Raw genomic sequence first — 16,150 nt, 5'->3', positions numbered from 1 at the left:
GCAGCTTGTGTGAGTAGAATATCTTCAGAAGCAGAATCACATTTCGGACAGTGTCCCTTTGTTTCCTTTTGTCATGAGTTGCACTAATGTCTGGACAAGGTTCTTTCAACTTGAAATTGCACAGTGTGTGTGTGTGTGTGTGTGTGTGTCAGCGTTTTTAGAAAGGGAAATATCGATTCTATATTTGCAAATTCCAAACAGTTTGCCATGCATTTTTCCACCACAGTTGAGTAACATTGCTCTGGATCATAAACGTGCTATTTGAGCATATGAAAGAAACTAGCCTGACTTGTTGCTAAAACTGACACTGACCCAGTCTGAGACCGAAATCATCAGCCATATTACCAACCTGGTTACATTTAACTTTTGTTATGAGCAGTGTAGCAGTGAGACTAGAAAAAGAAACAGTGACCCCAAAAGCCGGGGAACTATAGACTGGTGAGCCTGATGTAAGTGGTGGGTAAGTTGTTGGAGGTGATTCTCATGGGCAGGATTTACATATATTTGGGAAGGCAAGGGCTGAATGTGGTAGTCAACGTGGAATTTTGCATGGGAAATCATGTCTCATTAATTTGATTGAGTTTTATGAAGAGGTGAAGAAGAAGATTGATGAAGGCAGTTTGGTAGACATTGTCTATGTGGAACTCAGCAAGGTGTTCATAACATTCTGATTGGTAGACAGATTAGTTAGGTTCGGTCACATGGGGTACAGAGGAAGCTAGCCACAATTGGTTTGAAGGAAGGGGGTATTTTTCAGCCTGGAGGCTTGTGAGCAGCAGTGTGCTGGAAGAATTAGGACTGAGTTCACTGCATTTCATCATTTATGTCAAGGATTTGGGCGTGAATTTCAGAGGCATAGTTAGTATGTTTACAGATTACATCAGAAATGTCGGGTAGTAGATTATCTCGGAGTACAACGAGACCACAATTAGATGGGACAAAGGGGCAAGGAGTGACAGATGAAGTATAATATGGATAAATACGAGGTTTTGCATTTTGGGAAGGCAAATCAGGGCAGAAGTTATACGCTTAATGGTAAGGTCCTGGGGAGTGTTGTGGAACAAAGGAATCTCGGACTGCAGGTGCATTGTTCCTTGAAAGTGGAGTCGCAGGTAGACAGAGTGGTGCTGAACACATTTGACACATTTGCCTTAATCAGTCAGAGCATTCAGTATAGGAGTTGTGGTGGCAAGTTGCATCTGCACAGGATGTCGGTAAGGCCACTTTAAGAATACTGCATACAACTCGGTTTTCTGCAGAAATGACATACACGGATGTTCCAGGACTGGAGGTTTGAGCTTCAGGGAGAGGTTGATTAGTTTGAGGTGTTTCCCCCTGGAGTGTCAGAGGTTGAGGGGTGACATTATAGAGGTTTATAAAATCATCAGGGGCATGGATATTCTGAACAGCCACGCTCTGCTCCCCAGTATAGGGGAGTCCAGAACAAGAGGGCATAGGTTGAAGGCGAGAGGGCGAATGATTTATAAGGGACATAAAGGTAAATGTTACACACAGAGAGTGGTGTGTGTACGGAAAGCGCTGTCAGAAGAAGTGCTGAATGTGGTTACAATCGCACATTTAAAAAGTGTCTGAAAGAGGAGGGATATTCGCCAAATGCTGGCAAATGGAACTAGGCCAGATTTGATATCTGATCAGCGGGAACAGATTGGACTAAAGGGTCTGTTTCTGTTCTGCATGATTCTCTGATTCTGTAAGAGGGATGATGAAAAATATTGAAAGGACCTTTCAAGTGGGAATTCTCTTCACTGGAAGTTTATCGTGCCTCTATGTTCACATTGGTTGAAAGCTGCATTAGCTAAACATTTGACAGGTAAGTGAGTCACGGATATTGGGATACAGACAGGAAAGTGGGGCTGAGTCCAGAACCTGATCAGCCACAATCTTAGTTCCTGGTGGAGAAGGCTCAAAGTATCTAATTACCCACTCCTGCTCCTCAGTCCCATGTTTCTATGTTCCCTTCAGCACCTCAAACTTGCTGGACAAGAACAGTTGGAGGCCACTTACTCCTGTAACCTGGTGCACAGAAACATGGTGGACCATTCAGCCTCTCAAGACTGTCCCACACGCTTTGAGGTGATAGGAGAAATTTAATTGGAAAACTCAGGCTGTGTATGAAAGAGGCCCCTCATCTCTCTTTACAGAGCTTCCCCTCTCTGCAACTTGTGCTTCATTTGTTGGTCATGTTGTCGACCAAGATTCACTGTGAATACAGCCCATGTATCTCACAAGAGATGGCTCACAAAATCATCTGGTCTTCCTGACTGCAATATTCAATAACATAACATTCATGAAAATAACACCCACTAACTTTCCAATAACAGAATGGGAGAAAATCAGAAACAGGGGCAGGTCGTTCACTCCCCAAGCCTGTCTTGCTCTTCACTAAAATCATGGCTGATCTGCTCTTGATCTCATATCCTCTTTCATACACAACTTTTCATCGCCCTCAAATATCTGACAGATCAATATCCGTCTACCTCCTCTTCAAATACTTCCAGTCATCTAGCTCCCCAATCACTATTGAGAAGAGAAATCCTGAAATTCAACACCACATGTTTGAAGAAAACACTTGCTGCTCCTATATCATGGCCTATTGATATGAGCAAAAGAGGTTGACACAAGGGTTCAGGTGAAAATGAATGGCCCTGATATCAAGGCAGTGGCTACCTTCTGTTGACATCAAGGAGCTTCACAAAACTGGACATAATGGGAATCAGAGTCAACTCTCCAGTGTTTGGTGTCAAATATCGCAAAAGGAAGATGATCATCATCTCAGTCCTGAATCACCTCAGTGCGAGATCCTCAGGTTAGCTTCCTCTTCACAAACATCTTCAGCTGATTCATCAATGTCTCCTCGCCCCCACCCTCCCCACCATAAGATCAGAAGTGTGGATGGTCACTGAAGATTCTACAATGTTCAGAACATTTTCCCCCCGTCAGCTCCTGAACTAGTCTGTGTCCATGAGCAGCAAGACCCAAACTCCATTGACGCTTGTGTTGTTAAAGAGTACGTAACATTCATGTAAACGCACTGCCTAACACTGCACATTGCCACAGTAAAATAAGAGTTCATTCCGCATCTCACGCTGTTTTCACGGGAATACGAGTAAGTCTTTCAGCCCATTGACACTGATGGAGAAGAACAGGGACAGAGCTTAAAACAATGACTGCAGATGCTGGAAACCAGATTCTGGATTAGTGGTGCTGGAAGAGCACAGCAGTTCAGGCAGCATCCAAGGAGCTTCGAAATCGGGCAAAAGCCCTTCATCAGGAATAAAGGCAGTGAGCCTGAAGCGTGGAGACATAAGCTAGAGGAGAGTGGGGGTGGGGAGAAAGTAGCATAGAGTACAATGGGTGAGTGGTGGAGGGGATGAAGGTGATAGGTCAGAGAGGAGAGGGTGGAATGGATAGGTGGAAAAGGAGATAGGCAGGTAGGACAAGTCCGGACAAGTCATGGGTACAGTGCTGAGCAGGAAGTTTAGAACTCGGATGAGGTGGGGGAAGGGGAAATGAGGAAATTGTTGAAGTCCACATTGATGCCCTGGGGTTGTAGTGTTCCAAGGCGGAAGATGAGGCGTTCTTACTCCAGGCGTCTGGTGGTGAGGGAGCGGAGTTGAAGGAAGCCCAGGACCTCCATGTCGTCGGCAGAATGGGAGGGGGAATTGAAATGTTGAGCCACGGGGCGGTGTGGTCGATTGGTGCGGGTGTCCCGGAGATGTTCCGTAAAGCGCTCTGCTTGGAGGCGCCCAGTCTCCCCAATGTGGAGGAGACCGCATCGGGAGCAACGGTTACAATAAATGATATTCGTGGATGTGCAAGTAAAACTTTGAAGGATGTGGAAGGCTCCTTTAGGGACTTGGATAGAGATGAGGGCGGAGGTGTGGGCGCAGATTTTACAGTTCCTTGGTGGCAGGAGAAAGTGCCAGGATGGGAGGGTGGGTTGTAGGGGGGCGTGGACCTGACCAGGTCTACAGGGAGGGAACGGTCTTTGCGGAAGGCAGAAAGGGGAGGAGAGGGAAATATATCCCTGGTGGTCGGGTCTGTTTGGAGGTGGTGGAAATGTCGGCGGATGATTTGGTTTATGCGAAGGTTGATAGGGTGGAAGGTGAGCACCAGGGGCATTCTGTCCTTGTTGCAGTTGGAGGGGTGGGGTCTGAGGGTGGAGGTACGGATGTAGACGAGATGCTTTAGAGGGCATCTTTATCCACGTGGGAAGGGAAATTGTGGTATCTAAAGAAGGAGGCCATCTGGTGTGTTCTCTGATGGAACTGGTCTTCCTGGGAGCAGATCCGGGGAAGGCGGAGGAATTGGGAATACGGGATGGCATTTTTGCAAGAAGTAGGGTGGGAAGAGGTGTAATCCAGGTTGCTGTGGGAGTCGGTGGGTTTGTAAAAAATGTCAGTGTCAAGTCGGTCGTCATTACCTGGACACCCCGCACTGGCCTATTACCAGCCCTCGACCTCTTCATTTCCAACTGCCGCCGGGTCATTAACCGCCTCAACCTGTCTACGTCCCTCGCCCACTCCAACCTCTCACCCTCACAACGCGCAGCCCTCCAATCCCTCTGCTCCAATCCCAACCTCACCAACAAATATCCATCAAGTGGTCTTAACTAGCCAGCTTGGTGACGGTCGTTTAATCTCTCTCTTTAAAAAAAAAACAGGATAAAATAACCTCTTAAAGCTGCAGTATCATCACATTTGTCAGGACATCGAGCTGTCAAACAGGAACCAGGGGTAACACAATCAGGCCCTTGGCCCTGTCCAATCGGACGAGGAAGAAGCCAGTCAGTCCGTTGGGTCACTTACACAGCAACAGGATGAGGCGATTCAACCCCTTGAGTCACTTTGACAGGAATAGTAAGAGGCCATTCCCCCCTCAACGTACTTACACAGGGACAGAATGAAGTAACTGATGCTGATTCCTGATGAATGGTGTATGCCCGAAACATCGATTCTCCTGTTCTTCGGATGCTGCCTGGCCTCCTGTGCATTTCCAGCAATGCACTCTCTACATTGATCTCCAGCATCGGCAGTCTTTATTGTCTCCTAATTGATGCTCTACCATGATTAAGACGTGGAGCAGAGGCTGCACTGACAGACTGCTCCACGTTGCCCTTCGTGGCTCCGTTGCTAATGATACACACGTGGGACTTTACCGTGGTTTTCGAGTGGTGAGGAGAGAAGCCATATGTCTTGTGTGAAGTTTCAAGAAGGCATCTTTCATTTCCGAGAAGACAGTTTGGTGTTCTCTATGTAGGGTGGAAGCTGGTGGGAATGGCTACCTGTTTCAGAAGGAAGGTATTGTGGCTGCTGTTGGGGATTGTGAACAACATGACGTTCAGTACAGGTGCACACACCGACTGCACAATAACGTGGGGAAAGTTAGTAAAGGCATATAAACTATTGGAAAGCCACGTTAGACTGATGAATGGGCTCTCTAAGTTCAAATAATGCTGACCGTGTACATGTTGATCTTGTCGAGTGCTTGTCCTGTGCAGTGTACCCTGTATGCCTTAGTCTGTCCAAGCCTATTTCCACCCTATGTTCTGCCTGGCTATGCTGACTATGACCTGCTCATAAACAAAGTTTTTCCCTGTACTGGGGTACACATGGCATTAAATCAAACCAATCAATCCTGGTTAAAGTATGGAATTTCTTACTCTACAAATGTCTGTTTTGGAAATAAGTGACAGCTGCCACACCTCGTGTTTCAGCGTCACCATTTCTTCGTCTCTCACAGCTCTACAGATTAAACACTCAGCTTCGTTACTCTATGCTCATGTTACCATCGTCCGTGTATGTGTTAAGGAAATCATTCCTTACAAAGGAGATCAAATCAGTACAGAGTGCCCCAAATGCGCTCTCAGCAAGGCTCTACAACAGCAGGGATATGGCTTTACTTATGTACACGGTTCATCTTACAATGAAGGACAGCATACTATTGACTGTACCCTTTACTTACACAGGGTTTGATTCGGATCAGCCAGCATAGACTTGTGAGTGGGAGATCATGCATCCCAAATTTGTTAGAGATCTTTGATGAAGTGACCAAGAAGGTTGATGACGACAGAGCGGTAGACGGAGTCTCTATGGATTTCAGTAAGGTTTTTGATAAGGTCCCACACGGCAGGCTGCTCTGGAATGTTCCATCACGTGGAATGCAGGGGGAATTGGCCAATTGGATACACAGTTGGTTTTGTTGGTAGGAAGCAGAGTGTTTAGTGGAAGGATGCTTGTCAGACTGGAGGGTGGGTCAATTGCTCTTTGTTATCTATGATTTGATTGAGAATGTACAAGGCATGATTAGCACGTTTGCCGATGACACTAAAATAAGTGGGATCGTGATCAGTGACGAATTTTATCAGAAATTGCAGCAGGACCTTAATTAGGTGGGGAAGTGGGCCGAGAAATGGCAAATGGAATTTAATATAGATATGTGGCGTCTTGCATTTTGGAAACTGAAATCAAGGTAGGAGTTTCATGGTGAATACAAGGGTCTTAAGGGGTGTATTGGGAGAGAAACCTTGGGGTTCAGGCGCACGGTTCTCTGACAGTGGAGTCACAGGTAGACAGGACAGTGAAGAAGGCGTTTGGCACACTGGCCTTCATCAGGCAGGACATTGAGTATATACGTTAGGAATTTATGTTGTAGTTGCATAGGACTTTGGTAAGGCTGCACTTGGAGTATTATGTTCAGTTTTTGTCACCTTGTTATAGGGAGGATGTTATGAAATTAGAAAGAGTGCAGAAGAAATTTACACGGACGTTGCCAGGACACAATGGTCTGAATTATAGGGAGAGGTAAGATAAGCAATGACCTTTTCTTTATGGTGTGGGAGACTGAGGGGGGACCATGTAGAGCAGTATAAGATCATGAGGGGTATGGATAGGGTGAATGCTCTCAGTCTTTTCCCACGGTTTACAGAATCGAGGACTAGAGGGGATCAGTTTAAGGTTAGAGGGGAAGGAATAAAAAGGAACCTGAGGGGCCACTTCTTTACACATAGGATGGTGCGCGGATGAGCTGCCAGCATATGTATTTGAGGGGGGTACATTAACAACATTTCAAAAGCATTTGGATAAATATTGGATAGGAAATGACTGGAAGGATATGGGCCAGCTGCAGGGAAATGGGGATAAGCTTGGATGGATATTTAAAAGGTGGAGTCGAACCCTTCTGTTAATTCAAACCAAACACCCAGAAAAGCTCACCTAACTTTGTCATCTGTTAAAATATGAGTGACACAGATCTCCTACATTCCACTAATTACACAAAAATTAACAAGTTAGTTTCTTAACTTTAATAGTGAACACTAAACAACAACTATTCACAAATACAAGCTCCTCTTTTCTTAACTACTGACTATCTGACTCCAACTCTGTAAAAATATGCTGTTCCAACAACCCACATATTAAACATTACAATCTCAAGACCACACAGTCTCCATCTTCCCCGCTGAGTTCACCCTTTTACTGCTGATCTCCCTGGGTCATTCTTTTTCTTTACTGCAAGTAGGTTTAACATGAACATGTATTTTTGAGAGAGAGTGTTTGAGATGGCCAGTTAACACGACTGCTCTACAACCATAACTCTGCTGTTGGATGGCAGTGGCTATCCCTCTAGTGTTCAAAATGCTGGGTTTATATCCTCCCCACGATATAATAATTTTCATAATTTGATTGCTGTCCAGGTGTCCAAACAATAATATTCAAATTCCGTTGGCTTCTGGTATCCTGAGCGTTATTTAAACTCTTTGGTTGTATTTGAATTGCTGTCTAAACAGCAACCAAAACTCAGGTATCCACTTCCCAGCTAATTATGACATGTGGAACAGCCTGACCTATAGCTGGCATCTGTGGGTGTACCTTCTATTCAGCAAGACCCATTCTGTCTTAAAGTGACCAGGCATGCTTTCGGCTTCATAACACTTTCCCCTCCAGAAAAGAAAATGCACCAGCAGAATGAAAATATGGCATCATTCCTTTTCCTCTAATTCCTAATCCCATTATTATGAAATACCAAAGTATTAATCTCAGTTATTCCATTCATATTTATTCTGCATGCCTGTATAACGCTGGAATAAGTCAAATCTTATCAATACGTTTTCCTTTAAATCTGCGATGACACATCTGCTGTCACATTTTAGCAACAACATCATGTAAATTTTGTAAGTTTAAAGTCGGTAACATAAGATTCCTATGAAATAGTCTCATATTCTGGTCTTTAAATATTCCAAAAAATGCGAGAGATTTGTCCTTGTCCACAACCATCTCCGACAATTCGTTTGTCATATAAACATTAAAATATTGTCAGGCCAGTACGAAACTTAATCATTCTTTTTCAATAATGAAGATTTTGTACTTCTTTTCTGGTGGATATTGAGTGTTTTCGACAAGTAGCCAATTGGCCATTCAGTTCCATCATCATCTTTCTGTATCAATACATCTCCAACCCCTATATCCCACGCATCTAACACAATTTTCAAAGGGTTTCAAAATATTTGGTGTATCTAAACCTGATGCGGTGATTAATCCTGCTTTAAAATGCCCAAATGTCTCCTGACATTGGTCTGTCCACCACAATTCTGTGATCTTCTTTAATAAATCCATCAGTGGTGCCAATACGCTGCTGAAATTTGCAACAAACTTCCGATAGAATCCACTCAGTTCAAAAAATCGAAGCACCTCGTTCTTCGAGGATGGTCGTGGAAATTCCTCAAAGCCCTTCGTCTTTGTGTTCCATCGGGCCAACCTTCCATGGCCAATGTAATGTCCCAAGAACGTCACCTCTGCCTTCGCGAATTCTGTTTTCATGAGGTTTATTACCAAGTTTGCTTCTTGTAATCGTTCAACAGGCTCTGCCAACTGTAACATGTGAGCTTCCAGTCACTTGCTAAAGATCATTACATTATACAGATAAACTGCACAATTTGTTCATCAGGCCATAACTCTGTTCCTGAGTCTTAAATGTGTCTGGAGCATTATTCATTCACATTACATACTCTAACGTTTTATTGTCATATCCGGTATCTTTATGAGATAGTTTCACTGACACGACATTTTTTAAATTTGAAATGGGCTACTAAACCTGGCTTTGAAGAGATTTCCTACCACTGGTGGTAATACTAACACGTTATCCCCACGGGAGATCGTCAAAGTTTCAGAGTTTTTACCTGCCACCTGCTTCATTCCATGCTGTGCCCTCTTCAGGTGCTGTTTAGTAATTCGCCTACTCCATCTAATTTCTCCCTCACCTCAGATACATAATCCAAGTGTGAGATCTCCGACTTCGGTCCTGTCAGTTTATATATAATTAATTTCAAAGGGCCTCTCACTTCATGTACGAATATTAACTCAAAGGAAGAAAAATGAGTAGATTTATTTGGGGCATCTCTAATGGCAAACAATATAATGAGACGCCTTTATTCCAATCATTCGGGTAATTCTGACAGTACGCTGTTAATATTGTCTTCAGCATCTGATGCCAACTTTCCAAGGCTCCCTTCGATTCGGTACGGGACGCACTTGATTCAAACTGCTGTATGCTGAAGCTATCCATGACATCTTTAAACAGCTGAGCGGTAAAATGAGACCGTTGGTATTACTGAATCACCCTGCTTAGCCCACAGCGAGTAAAGAAAGCTACCAACTCCTCCACCTCTCTTTTTGCCCTAACACTCCATAATAGAATTAACCCTGGACATCGGGTAGACACATTCATTCTGATCATCAGATATTGGTTTCCACTTTTATTTTAGGAAGGGGAGCTCCACAATTAATCATAACCTGTGTGAAAGGTTAATCGATTACAGCATTTGGCAACAAAGGTGCTTGTTTTAATACTGCATGCGACCTACCTACCATTTGGCATGTATGACATGCTCAACAAACATTAACCACGTCCTTGTGCATTCCAGCCACTAGAAATGCTTTAGCCTGAGTCTTCCGTGCATCAACCCCTTTGGCTTTTTCTTTCGGTTTTCCTTCCTGTTGTAACTTATTACAGTTGGATCTTGTTACGAGATAGACTGGAAAAATCCCTGGGTATTTTTCTTTAAATTCCACAGTTCCCTGGTCTTACTTTGGCTTCTCCACCACAAGGGGTCCCTCTCCTATCTTGGCTCCTGCTAAAACATTCCCAAGAACAAACTGTATTCCTGGAACTGACACTCTGTCAATCAATCTCACTGCTACTACCCCAACCTTGATTTGGCTCTCCAAACTAATGTTACACAAGGGAATGTTTAATTTCTGTCCCCATTTTACAAATTATCACGCTGTTGAGTAACATGTCAGAAAGAGTGAAAATGCTTCCATCTCTGACTATTAGAGGCCGAGGGAAAGTGAGGGCTGCTGATGCTAGAGATCAGAGTTGAAAAGTGTGGGGTTGGAAAAACACAGCAGGTCGGCAGCATCCGAGGGGCAGGAGATTTGAGGTTTCAGGCATAAGTCCTTCATCAAGAAAGTGGGAGGTAAGGGAGGGGCAAGGGGGCTGAGAATTAAATAGGATGGTGGGGTGGAGCTGGGTGGAAGGGAGCTTGGAAGGCGATAGGTAGATGCAGGTGGGGTGTGATGGTGATAGGTCGGAGAGGAGGGTGAGTTGGAGGAGTGTGGTAGGACAGTTGGACACCTCAAACTATACAGCATCAATGTTGACTTCCTCAATTTCCAAATCGCCCCTCCCCCAACCTCATTCCGGATCCAACCGTTCAAATTAGCATCGCCCTTTTGATCTGTTTAAATTGTCCATCTTCCTTCCAATCTACCCACTCCACCCTCCCCTCCGATATATCACTATCACTCCCACCAACAACTTCCTATCGCCTTCCCAGTGATCCTCCCGCCAGCCCAGCTCCTACACTCCTATTTATCTTTCAGCCCCCTTGTCCCCCCGCCACATTCCTGACGATGGGTTTATGCCTGATATGTCGATTGTCCTGCTCTTCGGATGCTGCCTGATCTTTTGTGCCTTTCCGGCTCCTCACTTCTCAACTATTAGATACTGTACAGATCCCGTATCTTGCAAACGTATAACATCTTGTCCTCCTCCACAGCCCAATTGTTTTCTTAGTAAGTTTTATCTACGGAGGCAAATTCTTTATCGAGATCAGACACTGACTCCTTACACAGCCCCTGCCTAGGCTTTGCACTCTCCTGCAGCTCCTCGGATCTACTTTACCAGGTTCACTAATACAACTGGCTTAAACTCTTTTACCACATCTTTTCCCAAAATATCTTCCTTCAACCCCACAGCACTGTGTGTACCAGCTTACTGCAGTGAAAATACCTTTTCCCAGTGCCCTTCTTAAACCATCAGCACTGTAATTTTATGTGTTCCACCCCGTTATAGTGAGAACACCTGAGGACTTTCACCACCTTTCAACCCCCTTGGGCTTCTTTTTCACCAGTGTTAAACTATTGCCAGTGTGCCTTTCTCTATGTTTTGCAGTGTAGGATCTCCCCTTCTCCCAATTTCTATCCCTCACAGGATGGAAATCCTCCCAGGAGCTAAATTTCATCTCATGCACCAATGCGTATTTACCTGCCATTTCTGCCGCGCTTCTCATTTCTTGAACTTCCTGTTCATTCACATGAATTTTTACTACCTCTGGAAGTGAGTCTTTAAACTCGTCCAGTAGAATAATCTCCCATTGTGCTTCATAGGTCTTATCCATTTTTAAGCCCTGCACGCATTTATCAAAATGACTGTGGTTATTTCTTACAAACAGAACATACGTCTGACCTGGTTCCATCTCTATATTTCTGAACTGCTGTCTATATTCTCCTCGTACCAATTCATAAGCACTCGAAATTGCCGGTTTGACATCTGCATAATCTCTTGCTCCCTCATATGAGAGCACTGCGCATACCTCTCAAACTGTGCCCACCAGCTTAGTCTGAACTAGCATGACCCACAAGTTCACTGGACACGCCATCTGCTGATCCAGTTTTGCAAATGAAATAAAAAAGGTTTCGGCATTTTTCTTACCGAAATATGGCAATGTATTAACATAGTTGTATACATCCCTACGTTCTCCCTTCATCTTCATTCTGCTAATTTAACTTTCGATAATGTTTTTTTTTCATTTTCCACATCTCCATATCAATACCATCTCTCCCTCGTTCTCCCTTTGTATCTAGTTAAGAAATCCACCAATTATTCTTCGTGGCCCATCTCTCAAAACTCCTCCTTTCAGTTTAAATTCAATGCTCTCTTCAAGATGTAATGAGGATATAATTAAGCAAAGTAACTACAAAGACATGCGGGAGGAGCTGGACAGAGTTAATTGGAAGGGGAGCTGAGCAGGAAAGACCATGGAGCAGCAATAGCAGGAGTTTGTGGGGATAATTCGGAAGATAATACCAGAAATTCAACCCCAAAAAGATGAAACATGCTCATGGGAGTTCAAGGCAGCCATGAGAGACAAGGCATCAAACCAAAAGAGAAAACATACAATGTGGTGAAGATGACTGGGAATCCAGAGAATTCATTGGCTCTGAAACGACATAAGGCTGGCATCACTGATACTGCAGAGCTCTTAATCATGGTCAGGGAGAGAAACAAAGGAAACACATTCACTTTAAACACAGAATATGGTATTTCTCAAGGAAAAAGATTCAGGTGAATTAAACATTTTAATTAAGATCAGTTAAATCATTTTGCGGAATGTGTCAGATTGGAAGCAAGACCCGGGGAGACAGACCCTCAGCAGAATGAGAGTATGAAAATGGAAGCATTTCCACATCAGAAACCAGGTTAGGTCACTGAGTACAGGGCTGATGGGTGAATGGGTCTCAGTGTGAATTGGGGAACAGACCGCAGAATTGCATTGCAGATATTGCAGCTCAAAACTGCGTATTCATGTAGTGCTGTAGACCACAGCAGCGGGAGAGGCAGACCTGCATTCATACACAACCTGTAACTTTTTGCCAGGATGACATCTCCGTCTGTCATTACGATCAACACCATCTATGGCTCAGTGACGAGTGTGGGTGAACATGTCAGAGTCAGAATCACATGAACCTTAACCTGATGCTAACTCATTAAAGCTACCGGACTTGACCAACAGATCTGAACGAAGCCCTGCAGTTCTGCCAAATTCAGTCAAAAATGGTGATGGATGATTAAACAAATGACTGGAGGAGAGGACTTCACAAACATCCTCATCCTAAATAATGGGACAGACCCGCACATTAGTGTAAAAGAGAAGGATGTTTTATCTGCACCACCCTCTACCAGAAGTGTTGAATCGATGATACACCTCACCCTCATCATGATGACCACAAAATCACAGATGCCAGTATTCAACTAATTCGATTCGCTGCATGTGAGATGACGAAACAGCTGAACACAGAAGGCACGACAAAGGCAATTGGTCCTGACCCCATTCCTGCAATAGGACTGAAGACTTGTGCTGCACAACAAGCCATGTCCCTGGGGAAGACGTTTCATTCCAGGTACAACTCTGACATGTCCCTGGCAATGTGGAAAATTACTCAGCTATGTCCCATTCGCTAAGAGGGGAGTAATTACAATCTGACCAATTACCACACCCTCAGTCCCATCACGATAGTCAAATTGGTGGGAGTCCTTTTTGACAGAGCTGTGAAGCAGCACAGAAGTAAACTGCTCAGTATGGTTTCCGATAGGTCCTCATGTGGAAATGGTGCTGCTGTGGAAATGTCACTGGATTACTAATCCAGACCAGGCTAGTGCTCTGGCAGCTGGTGGAAATTAAAAATAATTAATAAAATGTCGAGATCTAAAATCTGGTGTCGATAATAGTGACCTTGAAGCCAATATCGATTGTAAACAGAATTTCCTTCTACAATGTACTTTTAGGAAGTGAATCTCCCGTGATTTCCTGGGCTGGCCTAAAAGTGACTCCAAAGACTCTGACATGTGAGAAACATTTCAATGGTCTCTGAAACGGCCAAGCAAGACACTCATTTGTATCAAACTACTCCGAGGTCTGAAAGGATGAAACCGGACAGAACATCCGGCCTCAGCATCAGTGTCGGAAAAGGGGATAGGAAGCACAGTCTCCTGTCGATTCTGCAGAGACCTCCTTCCTGACATCTGAGAGTTTGTGACAGCATTTACAGAGCTTTCCCACAGACTGCACAGAAACTGCGGGAAAGGAGTAGATTATCCAACACATTGAGCCTCCCCCATTCTAGTTCATGGAAAAAATCTCCTCAATGCACTTACCCCACACGATGTACATAATCGTTAATGTGAGTAACCTTGGGAAACTATAAAATACGAGGTGCAGTAGTACGTTTGGTCCATCGAGTTTGCTACCCAATTCAATGTAATGATGGTTGGTCCTTCATTTCCACACCGTACCCGTGCTCTCCCACCATCCCTTTACTGTCTCTAAATCCTTATCTATAATCAGTGTCTTGGTTTCCAGGTGCGAGAGAATACCCCATGTTCACCAGTCAGTGAGTGCAGACATTTATTCTCATCTCAACGCAAAATGGCCTGCCTGTACCTAATACTGTGGCCCCTTGTTTTAGACGTCCCAGCCAGGGAAGTATCATCCCTGCTTTCAATCTGTCTCAGCCTGTCAGCGTTTTGTATATTTCACTTAGATCTCCACTCATTTTCCTAACCCCATGGAATACTGGCCCAGTCACCCCAAACTCTGCTCCCACAACAAGCCCGTCATCCCAGATATCAGTCTGGTCATCCTTACATGCTCTCCCTCAATGTTAGGTTTGTCCTTTATTAGGTATGGAGATGAAAACTTCTCACAATACCACACAGTGTTTGAAATGATGTCTCACCAAGACCCTGTACAGGTGCAGTAAGACACCCTTTCTCCTGAACTCAAATCCCCCTGAAATGAAGGTCAGCAAACCATTTATCTTCGTTACTGCTTTCTTTCCTGCAATATTGCTTTCAGTGACTGGTGTAGAAGGAGATCGAGATCCTTATCAATGTTATAGCTCCCCACTTGCTGGTTCTATATACACTGGTTAGCGTGGCAATGCCATTCCTAGTATTGATTTCTAGTTCCAGAACTCACTGCGCTGCAGGGAGCTCAGAGGTTTATGCAGAAGGAAACAACAAAAAGGATCATACATCCCTTTGTAAATCAACATGTTTCAACCAATCCCTTTCAAATGGTAGGCTGCCAATTTATCGTTTCCACCAAAGGGCACACCGTAACCTCTATCCACGGTGATATATGTCCAAGTCAGGATGGTGAATGGCTTGGAGGGGAACCTGAAGATGAAGGTATTTCCATACATCTGCAGCCCTTGTCCTTCTAGATAGACATGGTCGCGTGTTGGGAAGATGGTGTCTGATATCTTTGGTGAATCATTTCATTGCAGCGTGTAGATAGTAAAACACTGCTGCTGCTGCTGCTGAGCGTTGATGGTGGAGCATTGTGGATGAAGGGACAATCAGACAGGTTGCTTTGTCCTGGATGGTATTAAGCTTTTTGAGTGTTGTTGCGGATGTATTTATCCAGGCAAATTGGGAGTCCTCTATCACAGTTCTAACTTATGCATTGTAGATAATGGACAGACTTTTGGAAGTCAGGATGTGAGTTACTCGCCGCAGTATTCCTAGCTTCTGACCTGCTCTTGTAGCTATTGTGTTTATGTGGCGAGTCCAGGGAGTTTCTGAACAATGATTACCCGCCAGGACATTGACACTGGGGGATTCAGTGATAATAACACCATTGAATGCCAAGCGGCAGGTTGGATTGTATTTTATTGGTGATGGTCACGGTCTGGCATTTCTGTGGCCTGAATATTACTTGCCACTTGTTAGCCTGGATACTGTCCAGATCTTGTCGCATTTGAACATGGACTGCTTCAGTATCTGAGGAGCCACAAATGTTGCAGAACATTGTACAATCATTGGCGAACATCCCGACTTCTGACCTTAAAATGGAGGGAATGTCATTGATGAAGCAGCCCTGAAGAGATTTTGGCCACTGCTCGAGGGACTCCTGCAGACTTGGAGGTGAGTTGACTGACCTTCATCAACCATGATCACCTTCCTACGTGTCAGGTATGATTCTAACCAGCCGGGAGTTTCCCTCTGATACCCTCTGATACCCATTGACTCCAGTGTTGCTAAAGGCCCTTATACCACACTTGGTCGA

The sequence above is a fragment of the Chiloscyllium plagiosum genome, unplaced genomic scaffold (assembly GCF_037043375.1).
Source record: "Chiloscyllium plagiosum isolate Xiang-an unplaced genomic scaffold, Cpla_swu_hap1 HiC_scaffold_46, whole genome shotgun sequence".
In the NCBI taxonomy this organism is placed as follows: domain Eukaryota; kingdom Metazoa; phylum Chordata; class Chondrichthyes; order Orectolobiformes; family Hemiscylliidae; genus Chiloscyllium; species Chiloscyllium plagiosum.
Note: the sequence above shows the minus strand (reverse complement) of the source record.